Source organism: Leiobunum rupestre, chromosome 4, assembly GCF_980474605.1.
Source record: "Leiobunum rupestre chromosome 4, qqLeiRupe1.1.hap1, whole genome shotgun sequence".
NCBI classification, from domain to species: domain Eukaryota; kingdom Metazoa; phylum Arthropoda; class Arachnida; order Opiliones; family Sclerosomatidae; genus Leiobunum; species Leiobunum rupestre.
Genome location: NC_143387.1, coordinates 52,435,594 through 52,448,528, shown reverse-complemented (window position 1 = coordinate 52,448,528; position 12,935 = coordinate 52,435,594).

The following is a 12,935-nucleotide window of genomic DNA, read 5'->3' as shown; positions in this document are numbered from 1 at the left end:
TGTTTTTTTAAACGGTAAAACGATAAGAGCAATAGTAAATTCCAAATGAAAAGACGAAGAGCAAATAAATTGAGAAACAGTTACCTAGTAGTGGCGACAAAACCTCATTTCCTGCTCTTCTATAGGTTGAAATAACGCGGTGCAGTATCAGGTAACTTAACTAAGACCTCTTATTTCCGGCACGGAACGAGAGAGAAGCGGCACTTTCTCATCGAAGCCGTGTATGGCCAAAAGTAATAAATAAGTGTGGCGCTTAATTATCGAAGAAGCGGAAAGGCCAACGCTTTTATTTAATTGCGCGTACATATTACCATATGTAACATAATTACTCATAAGTATGCCACTGTACCTTTATTTCATTCAAAAAAGATTCACTAACAGTTTGTTTCACCACGAACCAGTAAAAAAAAGGTGGACGACCTTAGATTTTAACCTTTTTATTCATCGTTGTAATTTTGGGAGTCTCCCTAGCTATTGGCTACTAAACGTATGGATTTAAGCCAATGGAAAACCTAAAAAAAATGCGAGGGGCTGATCACTCCACGTAATCGGTGTACAGAGCCGTACCTTTGACTGTACTAATGGGATTACGCGTAATCTTTGAAGTCCCTGCCTTTGGCAGTGCTAATCTAAGCGTAATCCGGTGTACAGACTTTCTAAGAGTGGTTAGCCCTCGAAAAAATGAGAAGGAATTTTTTTGCGTCGGAATTTTAGTCAGCCTAATGTAGCTTTATTGAAATTTATAAACTCACTCGGTCTGTGCGGATGAAGTTAAATTTTGAGTAGTTATGAGAAAATTAAAAGGGTGGGGGGAAAAAGACTAATACGGTTCGGTTCAGTCACGGCCAACTTTGATCACGCGCTGTTCGCGCTACAGCGGCCAACACATTCGTCGAAATTAAGTGAGCAAGGATTCCCCCCCCCCCCCCCCCCTATAAACTGTACTACAACGTGTTGGAGTTCAGCGCCACGCTCGGTTTTTATATCGACTTCAATGTAAAAACTATTCTAAAAATAAAAATCCGCAAAGGGCGCTCACGTCATACATATCTTTTGCTCATAGGTTAACACAGAAACGTCAACGAATGAGATGGCCGCTGTAGCGCGACAGATCAAAGTTGGCCGTGGTTCAGTGATCGTTTTCCGAAAATGGAACAAGTCGTTTAAGTGGAATATTCCACCAGCGTTATTAAAACCCATCCCAAGCCTCGAAGAGTTAGGACTATAGGCTCGAAAGAATATCTGCAAAGACTCCCATCTTGTAGATGCCCCAGAAAAGCTCAACCTGAATTCCAACTGACTAAACCTATTGAACCAAGAATGAATATCAGTTAAATTAGATGAAATTTTTAAAGAACAAAAACGTTGGATAGGGAATTGTCATTTTAATTTCACAAAGAGCCACAAAAATATACTGGAATTCAATGATGATAAGGAAAACACGTTCGAATCTTTATACAAAGATTTGTGGGGAAAATGCATTCATGATTTTATATAATAAAAGGGCAACATTTTTCACCGGAATGTGACACTACCAATCCGGAAATTTGTCACGCATAAAATCAATAGCCTTAATATTTAATTTAAACATTCACATTAGTTCACTTTTCTCACATCCTTAACTTTACGACTCTGGGTATATGCTTAGAGTCATTTAAAAATTCTCAGGAAAACATCCCCACAACCCTTCCCTGCCTAGACGCTGGCCGTCTAGCTGACAGGTTAATGGGGTTACCCCCTTTCTAGATCCCCTCTCTATAGAAAGTCGTTCTGGGACCTCTGGCCACGGTTCCCCCTTCGCTTTCTTCTTGCCGTCCCGCGGCACCATCTTTATTGGGCTTAGCGACTCTCCCTCTCTTACCTATTGTTATTTTCTTTAAAGTAAGGACCATTCCCCATCAATTTTACCCAAAAGTTGAGGTTTGCAAGTATATAATTTTATCATGCACTTTGAAATAAAACCAACGTTTTTTAATCAACTTCTATAGATAAAATTTTTGGGTGATGAATTTTAAGAGCAAACGACAACAAAACTACAGTTGTAATAACGGGAGGTTGCGCGGGGTTAAAACTGCTAAAGCGGGGAGACGCGCGCGAGGAGGGGAATTCTTTTATCGTATACGAAACCGAAAACGGTCCCCGAGATCTTACCATATAGGGAATACGGTCAGATAACCATTCCAAGTCCGAGGTATGAATTCCTGGTAAGAACCAAATGTTTCTTTTACTCCGGAAGTCGAAATACATAGGAATATTTCGCTTATAGAAGCGCCGTAAAGCCCATATTCTTGCCCATTTTATAGCCAAATGATTGTAAAATAGAAAATCTCGGAATGATGTGCGGCTGCTTTGTGAGAAAACCAAAACCCAAAAGTTCAAATTGCGATTAGAAAAAGAGTCCCCTCCCCCCCCCCCTACCTCCCTCTCTCTCTCTCTCTCTCTCTCTCTCTCTCTCTCTCTCTCTCTCTCTCTCTATCTCTCTATCAACCTCTCCTCATCGAGCCCGCAAGAAACCCCGTTGAAATCGAGTGGATTCCCGCGGCTCCGACCGCTGCTCGGAGGCAACGCTCCGACGTTAAGGCAGTCTTCTAAATCTCTCTCTCCCTCTCGCTCTGCGCTTTTTGAAGGGTTCTGCAAACGGAGCGCTGCTGCCATCTATCTGCAAACCGATGTATCTTCTCTCAACTATTATCCTCCTAGCATAATTAACATAATTACTCATAAGTACGCCACTAGCTCTATTTATTCACTAACGGGTACAGGACGATGAACGGTTTTTGGGTTACACTACACGGAAAAAGTTATTATTCTCGCGTATTATGACAACTATATCGTTTGGTGGAAATTGAAAATTAAATTGGAAATCAAAATAAGTACACCCAGCAAAATGAACGGAAACTGGTGAAATTAAAGGAAAATATAGGAAATAAGATAAAATTCGAGGAATTTATAGGAAGGCATTGAAAAATATAGGAAAAATAGGAAGTCTGGTCACCCTGAAGGCCTGAACTGGGTTTAAACTGCGTTTTTTTTTAACCAGTGGGGTTTTAAGCCAGCCAACACCGCGTAATTTTCGTTTAACGTATTAATGTGGGTAAGTCGTTGATTCCGTTATTTTGCGTTTTTGTAATATTGTCTAGATCACTTTTATCACTAATAGAGCTATACCGCGAATTTTTTTGTCTCGGAAAGTGCTTCGTTAGTCGCGCTTTCAATTCCGAGCGGCTTAATTTGCTCGGTGTTGTCAACCGAATGACCGACGATCTAGCCACTCTGCGGCCGAAAGGAACGTCATTATTCTCCGGCTCATCATTATCTAATATTTCGTTCGAAAAATCCTTGATCCTGCATTGAGATTGGTACGGGAAACCTTCCCACCCTCGTGCGTGGATATATATTAACAAAAAAAAAAGGCAATTTAAGAAATATTATCAATTACACATTTTTTTTATTACAGAAGTTTTATCCTCTTACAGTTCTTTATTTTGGAATCTGATAAAACGGAATTACCGGCGAACGATACTACTCGTTTGTGATGACATACTTTATGCTTTCTACAATACACTACGCTTCTAGAACAATCGTAACACTGAGAACAAACTAAACATTCTCTGGGTGATTTTAAACACTCCACGCAATTGGTATCTTCATTTCCCATCATCACGTATAAATCCGACCACGGGACGCGTTTAACGCAATAACTTTTGAAAGTGATCGAATCGTTTAAGGTGACGGACCATTTACTACAATGTTCCGAACACGGGCACGCGCTTTCTTTTTTTAAATAAACGTAGAGTTTTCTAGGCCATACGGCCAACATTGATAGACGGCATATTTTATGAGTATCTTTTATAGCTTTTTTGATGGTTGGTATAAATCCATAGTAAACGCATTCGTTTCCTTCTATACTGCATTCGGTAAATTTATACGCCAAAATTTCTCCGCCATTTACTCTCGCTTGTAGGACTCCCCGATTTATAGACGGTGCGATCCCGTGAGAGACGTGCATCGCGTGAAGCCAACGATTTTGAAGAGTCTCTTTTAATTTTTGAGGAGCGAAAGAACGACTTTCCGTAAAATCACAGTTGCTCAGTAAGGTGTAATCTTCGAATTCCGTCGCGAATATCGGCTCATTGGATATAAAACGCGTAGCTCCGATTTTTATTTCGTATCCAATGGAAATTGAGGGGGTAGGTTGATTTGCCGTTGACATTGCTATATGTTTTTATTTTATACTTGGCCGTTTATAGCCCCGCGCTTTTAGTCGCGCTAGTCTTATCGGAGACCACGGTTATACTATATAAAATTGAAAAAGTCAATTTTGCTTTTAAAATTCGAGGGAATTGAATCTCGGGCAAAACCTGGATGGTTTTGAATGTATCTATTAAGGAACGCTTGAAATATACGTGATTCCGCCAATTCGGTCGTTACATCTTCGCGGATGATATCTTCGAATCGTACATCTTTTACGTGTTTATAGTTTCTAACGCGCTGGTATTGCTGTTCATTCAGCGGCTGAGTTCTTTTCGCCATAAACGATTTGAAATTTTCAGCGTAGCAATGTACTCTCGCTTGTTGGCTAGTTAATTCGCATTTACACTGCCTAGCATTTAAAAGTTCAGTATTAGACATTGTTTTTTTTACTCAACTCGAATAACAAACTATTTGTAAAATTATATATAGTAACGTGTCGGCTAGCCCGCTTTGCGACTCGAAGACGTACACTCGGAAGAGTAAGCCGATTTTATTCTATTTTGATAGGGGCTAATTAATTAATAAGATTTATACTCTTGTCTTTCTTTAGTGAACGATTTGTCGGCTCTAGAATTGGCAAAGGAAGGACACACCGCGGTGCTACGAACGGGGGTATATTTCTGCATTAACTGCGACGGTCAAGTGTTTCACGTTCCAAGCTACGGAGGTTTAGCCTGGTACTGCGATGGCGAAAAGGACTGCGAAAAATACCGGAAAGCGGTCTATTTCCAGACCAAGAACTGTTTAAGTTTAAAAGTGCCGGCTTGGGTTTTAACGGATTTACCGCGTATTTACATTTGCGTTAATTGTGGCCTGACTGGCACGAAAAGAACCGCCAGCCTGACTGAGTGTGAGGTCACTGGTGGTTGCTGCATATTCCCAAAAATAAATAGGATTGTTTAATTTTTTTTAATTTTCTATTACCGTAAGTTCAAAAAAAACTTTTAAAAGTATGTTTATATATATATAATAAAAATTTTAACGTTTATGATATTTATTTATTTCTTTGATTAATAATCATACTTAACAATGACTATTTGCCTTTTTTGACCCAAAACCACGAAACAGCCGGTAATGTGAAATTCGGTAAGGCGCCTTGAACCCAATTGTTTCCAGTTATTTTTCCATGAAGAGAAAAAGAAATTGGGAAACAGTTACCTAGTAGTGTTGATAGAGGCGCACTCCCTGCTCTTCTATAGGTTCAAATCACGTTGAGCAGTATCAGTTAACTTAAATAACGAGAGAGAAAAGAGAGATCTGCGCGTCGACCAATCAGAGTACTACAAAACCTCTTATTTCCGGCACGGAACGAGAGAGAAGAGGCACTTGTGACTTTCTCATCGAAGCCGTGTATGGCCAAAAGTAATAAATAAGTGTGGTGCTTTATTGCTTTATTATCGAAGAAGCGGTTATAGGCCAGCGCTTTGGTTTAATTGCGCGTACATATTACCATATGTAACATAATTACTCATAAGTATGCCACTTAACCTTTATTCCATTCAAAAAAGCTTCAGTCGTCGAAGTGGGATATTCCGCCAGCGGTATTAAAACCCATCCCAAACCCATAAGAGTTAGGCCTCTAGGCTCAAAAGAATCTGAGAAGATGCCCTGGCCAGAAAAGCTCAACCTGAACTCCAACTATTTAGAATGATAATACATATAGAATGGCGTCATATATAACATAATTACTCATAAGTATGCCTCTATATGACATCTATGTATTAAAAATTTCAATGAGACCTTGTTTCACAGCCACCAAAGAAAATACGGATAACGTCGTGTAAAACTGGTTTTCACTTCCTTCCCTCCCCCGCCAGACCTGGTTTTAATGACGAAAAAGCCGTCATCGATTGGAAAATGACGTCAATCACGTCATACTCCTGCGAACAAAGTCTCATTGAGAAGACGTTCCTTTTGGCACACTTAGGAGTAATTTTGTTACATATGATGGCGCATACTTGGTCTGAATTGGACGAGATTCACTATATATTATAGTATCGGGAAACAGCAGTTCATCAAGGCGATAATATTATTTCGTTCACCCCTTTTTTCAATTTCTAATAACTGACAGCTCCGTAAAATTTTTGGAAAGGTGTTAAGATTTCAACCATACGGTTAAGTAAGAACAGGAATTCACACCTCGAAGGTATGAATTCCTGGTAAGAATCATTTCTTTTACTCCTAAAGTCGAAATGCATATGTATATTTCGCTTAAAGAATGTTAAGAATCGTCGTAAAGCTCATATTCTTGCCCATTTTAGAGAGCAAAATTTCGATTAGTGCCCCCCCCTCCTTAGCGTCGTTCTCCGACCCGAAGCGAGCCCACAAGAAACCCCGTTGAAGTCCCGTGGATTTCCGCAGCTTCGATCGGGGCTCGGAGCTTTGCTCGGAGGCCGCGCTCCGACGTAAAGGTAGTCTTCGAAACCTCTCGCTCTTTCTCTGCGCTTTATGAAGGGTTCTGTAAACGGAGCGCTGTTGCCATCTATCTGCAGACCGATGCATCTTCTCTCAACTATTATCCTCCCAGCATAAGTGCGCAACCAAACAATATAAAGCTCCTTCTTAATAATAATAATAACTTGCAGGGTGACTAGGGAAATGAAACGAAAAATGTATAGGGAAAATAGATAATTTGAACGGGAATTATAAGAAAATATATAGGATACGGAATGCGTAACAAAAAAAAAAGGAAAATGTAGGGAACACCATTAGGCAAAATAGAAGAAAATATAAAAATAGGCCAAATAAGGTATACTATAGGATATATAGGACGAAAGGTTTTTGGGTTACACTACACGGAACAACCAAAGTTATTATTCTCGGGCATTGTTATTGTTTGGTGGAAATTGAAAATTAAATTGGAAATCAAAATAAATACACACAGTAAAATGAACGGAAACTGGTGAAATTATAAGAAAATATGTGAAATAAGGTAAAATTCGAGGAATTGAAAATATAGGAAAAATAGGAAGTCTGGTCACCCTGAACTTGGTTTAAACAGCGTTTTTTTTACCAGTGGGGTTTTAAGCCAGCCAACACCGCGTAATTTTCGTTTAACGTATTAATGTGGGTAAGTCGTTGATTCCGTTATTTTGCGTTTTTGTAATATTGTCTAGATCACTTTTATCACTAATAGAGCTATACCGCGAATTTTTTTGTCTCGGAAAGTGCTTCGTTAGTCGCGCTTTCAATTCCGAGCGGCTTAATTTGCTCGGTGTTGTCAACCGAATGACCGACGATCTAGCCACTCTGCGGCCGAAAGGAACGTCATTATTCTCCGGCTCATAATTCTCTAATATTTCGTTCGACGTAATCCTCGATTTCACTTCGGTATCGAATGTGATCCAATTTTTCACCAAAACGTTCAGAGCCGAAAGAATAGTGAATGTTGGGCCGTTGATTTGGTAAGGTACGTATTTGGCTACGACGTTCACGTAGGAATCTAATATCGACTCGTAGTTGACTTTTAAACAAGTCTCTACGAAATGAAGCGCGAATACGCGTATAGCTGGCGTACTACCGGGACCGCATTTAACCCCACCTTCCGGATTTAATATATATAATTCTCCGCGACACGCCCAGATATACCAGTCGAATGGTGATACTATAATGAGTCTATTACAAACAGTTTCGGACGACTTGTCGTAAATTTTAAATACCGTAGGAGAGTACGTCGCCTTCTCTACAGAATGGTCTATAATACTCTTTATATTTAACTTTTTATTCAACAAATAAATATATACCAAGACGCACGTGGCTATAAATAAAACGAATATCAATAAAAAGGTAGTCCCGGTATCCATCATTCTATAGCGCCTATCGGGGTATATACATGTATACGCCGTAGATATGGAGATACCAATATTGCCTAATAATGGCTGCCATATTACGAGGGAAAAAGAAGGCGGTTTTCTACAGCGAGCCGATTTGCCGCTCTATAAATATCAGACTGAAGGTAACGGATACGTGCTATTTTCAAGAATATTCGACACCTTTTACGAATGGCCACGTGACAAACCATTATCCAGCAACGATTTGGACTCTTTCGCTAGCACTGGACATACTCTAGGATTGGATTATACCAAGACATATTGTCGTACGTTTTCTTTAGATTTAGATTGTATATGTCGTAAAGATCAGAACGCCACTCGACATTTAAACGACACTTTAGCTGACCAAGTGAGACTTAAAACGTTAGAAGCGTTTAAAAACGTCTTGCATTTAACGGAGACAGATTGCGTGTTGTGGAAAAATCGGTGTGGATACCATCTGTATAGCGACGTCCCGGTATCTTTGCCAATGCACTTATATCTCAAAAAGTTGATTGAGGTCGATTTTGCTCAGGCCGAAGTCTTATTCGAAGTTCCTAGCATCATGCCGTTACCATATTCCGCGAAAGAGAGTGGTCAGCCTTATAGACCGTTATTTACGGGACAAAAAGCCATCACGTTATTACCAAAGAATGGCGAACACTACGAAATCGCCGACTATACGAGACTTCCAACTAGCAACCAAATAGCCAAAATTGAAACGCTACACGGTCCAATCTACGCGAACAAATTACCGACAGCCGTAAAAAAGTATACGTACCCGAGATTATCAAAAGTCTTCGCGGTAACGATAGATTTGGCGTTCGACTACATGGCCCAATTAGAACAATACGTAGCGAACACCGTCATAACCCGAGAAAGAAATAACACTATGATCGAGGATTTGGATTTATCATCAATATCTGACGAAACTGTCAGAACAAAGCTGCAATTATTTATGACTAAATTTAATAAATCGCATTTGAGTGAACAATCGGAATCTCACGTAAAATTTGTGGAGACGTCCGCCGTGTTGAATGGCGGATTATATCTGCAACCTTACGTCGTGGCGTTGCATAAACATCTAGAACCGATTTCTTTCGATAACGTGACCAAATTGTTAACTATATTGTACTCCGATGTTACGCCAAATGATGGCTCTATCGGGATATTTATCGAACGATATGACCAAAACACTTACAAGTGCTATTCGAATAACGGCGATGACATGATGAAGCATTTGTCGTATCTATACACGAATGGAATAACGGCGTGCATGTCTCTGGATGAAACGATCAACGAAGCCATAAGCGTCGCTACGAACGAATCTTCGCCCGAAAATATTTGCAAAATCATTCGAAACTCCTCCAATAAAAATAGCGAACGTGCCGCGCTAATTACGGGTGTCGTTGAAGTTTTCGTGGCGGTACTAATTAAATTAAAAATTATGATGTACAATCCAAGCTCGTCTAATTGGTATATACTCGAAGACGGGGGTTATTACAAAACTTTTAAAAAATTTGAAACAAACAACATTCCGACGGCCATTTACGACTGGGTTGGTAGAGATAGACTCTCTTCGGATATAATCCACGGAAACATCATGATGCAATTGGCCAAATTCAAAGTGACGGAGACCGCCCTCTGGAGTTTGTGTCATTTTATGTTTTCAACGTCAGTTGGCGTTTTTAACAGTATCACCGGATTATATACGGCGAAAACCGCCTTTTTGAGATTTTATAAAATGAGAGATTACGCGATTTGGGAAATGGGCCGACCGTTTGTAATGTACCCGGATCAGAATAGGGATGTCGTTCGTATATATCGTTTAGCGGAAAAATATACTAGTCAAATGTATCACAAAATCACCGAACTGTTTGTTCATTTTATAATGGCTCCGGCCGTATTGCAATTGCAAAAAATTATCAGCGTCGAAGAGTTTAGAATTATAAAATTCTTTCAACGTCTCGGGTCGCACCACGATATTAGCTCGGCCTACTTTTTGACGGAATATTTTCCTATCGATCCTAAATTTATATACCTCATAATGTATATATATATCAAATATGATAAGTTTAATAGTTTAGAAACGTACGTGAAACTTACGGACCATATATTTAATTACGATCAAGTAACCGAAGAAGCGTGGCGTCACAAATTTTCCAAACAGCTGGATTCGGTCAAATATCGATTTCAGAGCCGATACATGGACACGTTATTGACCATAGAAGGTGAAAATGTCAGCGAAGTTTCGGAAGAATTTTGCTTGTATTCGGTATTGATCGCGGTGTGTATAATCAAATGTCGAACATTCGCCCCTTTTGTGAGAGCCTTTGGCGTGGAAAATTTACCGGAGCCAAATGAAATTCACCCGGAATACCGCGATTTCACGTATAATATGAATTTGGATGAATTTAAGTTAAACATGGCCAGAGCGTCAAAAATTGTATTCGGCGAGAACTTAAGCCCCATAGAAATTAACTTTGTATCAATGTGCTTCAGTATAGGAATGTCTACTTGTTTCGATCCAGAAACCACGACGGAAATGCTGGACGCTATTTCGGCGGTATTTGTTCCGTACAACAAAAATAAAAAACTCATAATTTTTTACGGGACTGGTAACGTTGGTAAATCTCACATATGCGATCTCATCCAGCATATGGCATCCCCGCATGTTGGTAGGTTCCGGGATTTGCAAGTGGCGATGGATCGAGCCAATGTGACAACGAAAAACAACGTAACAATTTTAAACGAGGTGTTGTACGTAGACGCGGAAAGTATCAAGTCGGCTACAGGGAACGACGCCGAGTCCGCGAAACAGTTTTTTTCACAAGATTACGAAATGCAGAAAGATCAATCGCTAATATACGGGGCCACGAATTCGATAGTAATTTTTACGACTAAACATGGAAAAAAAGTAGAAGTCGAACGAACTAGTATAAACCGCTTGCACGCGATTTACCTCACTGGTCAACATAACCCGGCTAGTTTCCAAACGTGTAGCATCTTTACAATGTTAACGGACTCGCAATTGTATTGCGGAATTATTGACGTACCAAAAAAAGAAGCCGCGAACGCTTTAAGTTGGTTAACTTTCGTTTCTTACGTTTCCAGACGAGATAAAAATATGTATTCTCCGCTCAACCCAAATAATGCCAAATCTAAGGAATACAGAGACAATGTATATTATAACAATAATTGTTTGTACCGGTTTTTAATTAATGCGGGAATCATGGAAGAAGACGGGTTCTTTATTGGGAAAGACTCGTTGTTGAATATAGTGAAGCGGAATTTATGCGAAAAAGGATCGAAGGGTATAGCGACGTTAAAAGACTTTATAATTAAATTTGAAAGACAATACGGCGTAAAATTAGATTGCACGAGTGTGATTTTAAACATACAGCAAATTGGTTTAATTAATCACGTCACAAATAATATGAGCACTACAAGTTCTCCCGGTGCGGTTATAACCTACGAAGGGTTATTGGACAGAGTTAAAATTTACAGCAAAGAATTAGACAAAGATAACGCTCTGTCCTATTTTAAGAGAACAAATGCCAAATATTACAATTTTGGAACTAAATGCTATAATGGCCTAATATTTGAGACGGAATTACCAATAAGCTACGAAGGTAACGAATCGAATTATTTCACTATAAATACAACAAATGGATTTGTAGTTGATCGTGTATAGATTTTAGTACTTAAAAGAAATTTACACCGCCTACCATGTAAAAAATAAAAACTTTTTTTTCCAAATTAACTTTTTGGTTTATTTAAAAAAAATTAACATTGTTTTAAAGTTCTGAACTCGAACAAATTGTTAATCCTAAATTTAAAAACTAAGACTCGCATTATTATACATTTTCAAAACTAAAAAAAAATAAAGGTTTCATATACCGGGTGCTGCGCGGCCCCTTAGACCAGCCCTAGGCTTCACAGCGATGCCCGCGTGTATTGTGTGTGGGAGCGATACGGTATACTCGCAGGGGCAAACAACTGTAGTTTTTTTTTGTTTTTCGAAATTTAGAGTTTGAACCCCCTCTAACCATTGATCTCGCTCTGCCGACCTCTCCACGTGGAAGGATTAAGTCCGGCATTGTTAGCGCTGTCAAAATGGTCAGCAGTGACAATGCTCTTGAGAACCGCAAAGTCCGAATTACGAGGTGACCGCGTCGCTATCAATGCGGGGATAGCGAAGGGAAAAGCAAAAAGACTTTTGAACCATTTTTCGACACTGGGAGATGAAATTATTTGAAACTAGACCTTTAAGCCAATGAAAATCGTAAGAGAAAACACGTATACTCTGATGTCAAAATGATGAAAAAAAAAACGGTCCCCTAGATAGAGATGCTGTATGATTTCTGGTGGATTATATTCAGGGTGAAAGGTACTTCGCTCCGTCTCACGTGAGAACCACTTTCTCCTCGGTTAAGACGATTTTGTTGAACTTGGAGAAATCTTGTATTTTAATATATTCCCCGTCCCACGTAGGAGAAGGGTAAGGAGGCAAGTCGGGCAGAGCGAAGTACATTAATTAATGTTAACGCTTGAAATGGTTTGATCCACTGTCCTATATAGATTAGTCGAAAGTAAAGAGCCTGGGGTCCGAACCAAAGGTCGCGATTGGTCAACTAGAATATACTGATGGTGAAAGCGCGGTCACTCGGGTGATTTTCCCAAGAGAAGAAGCGGAGAATTTCACTTTTAACTTAATATTACGAAACCCGATTAATGAAACCAACCATCACTTTAAAAAAAAATCCTATACAGGCGTGACATCATAGACATTCTACATATCACTCGCCTGTTAAGTGTATACGCTTAATAATGCTTGGAACTGTAGTTGAAGCAATTATTGAATCTGTGGAT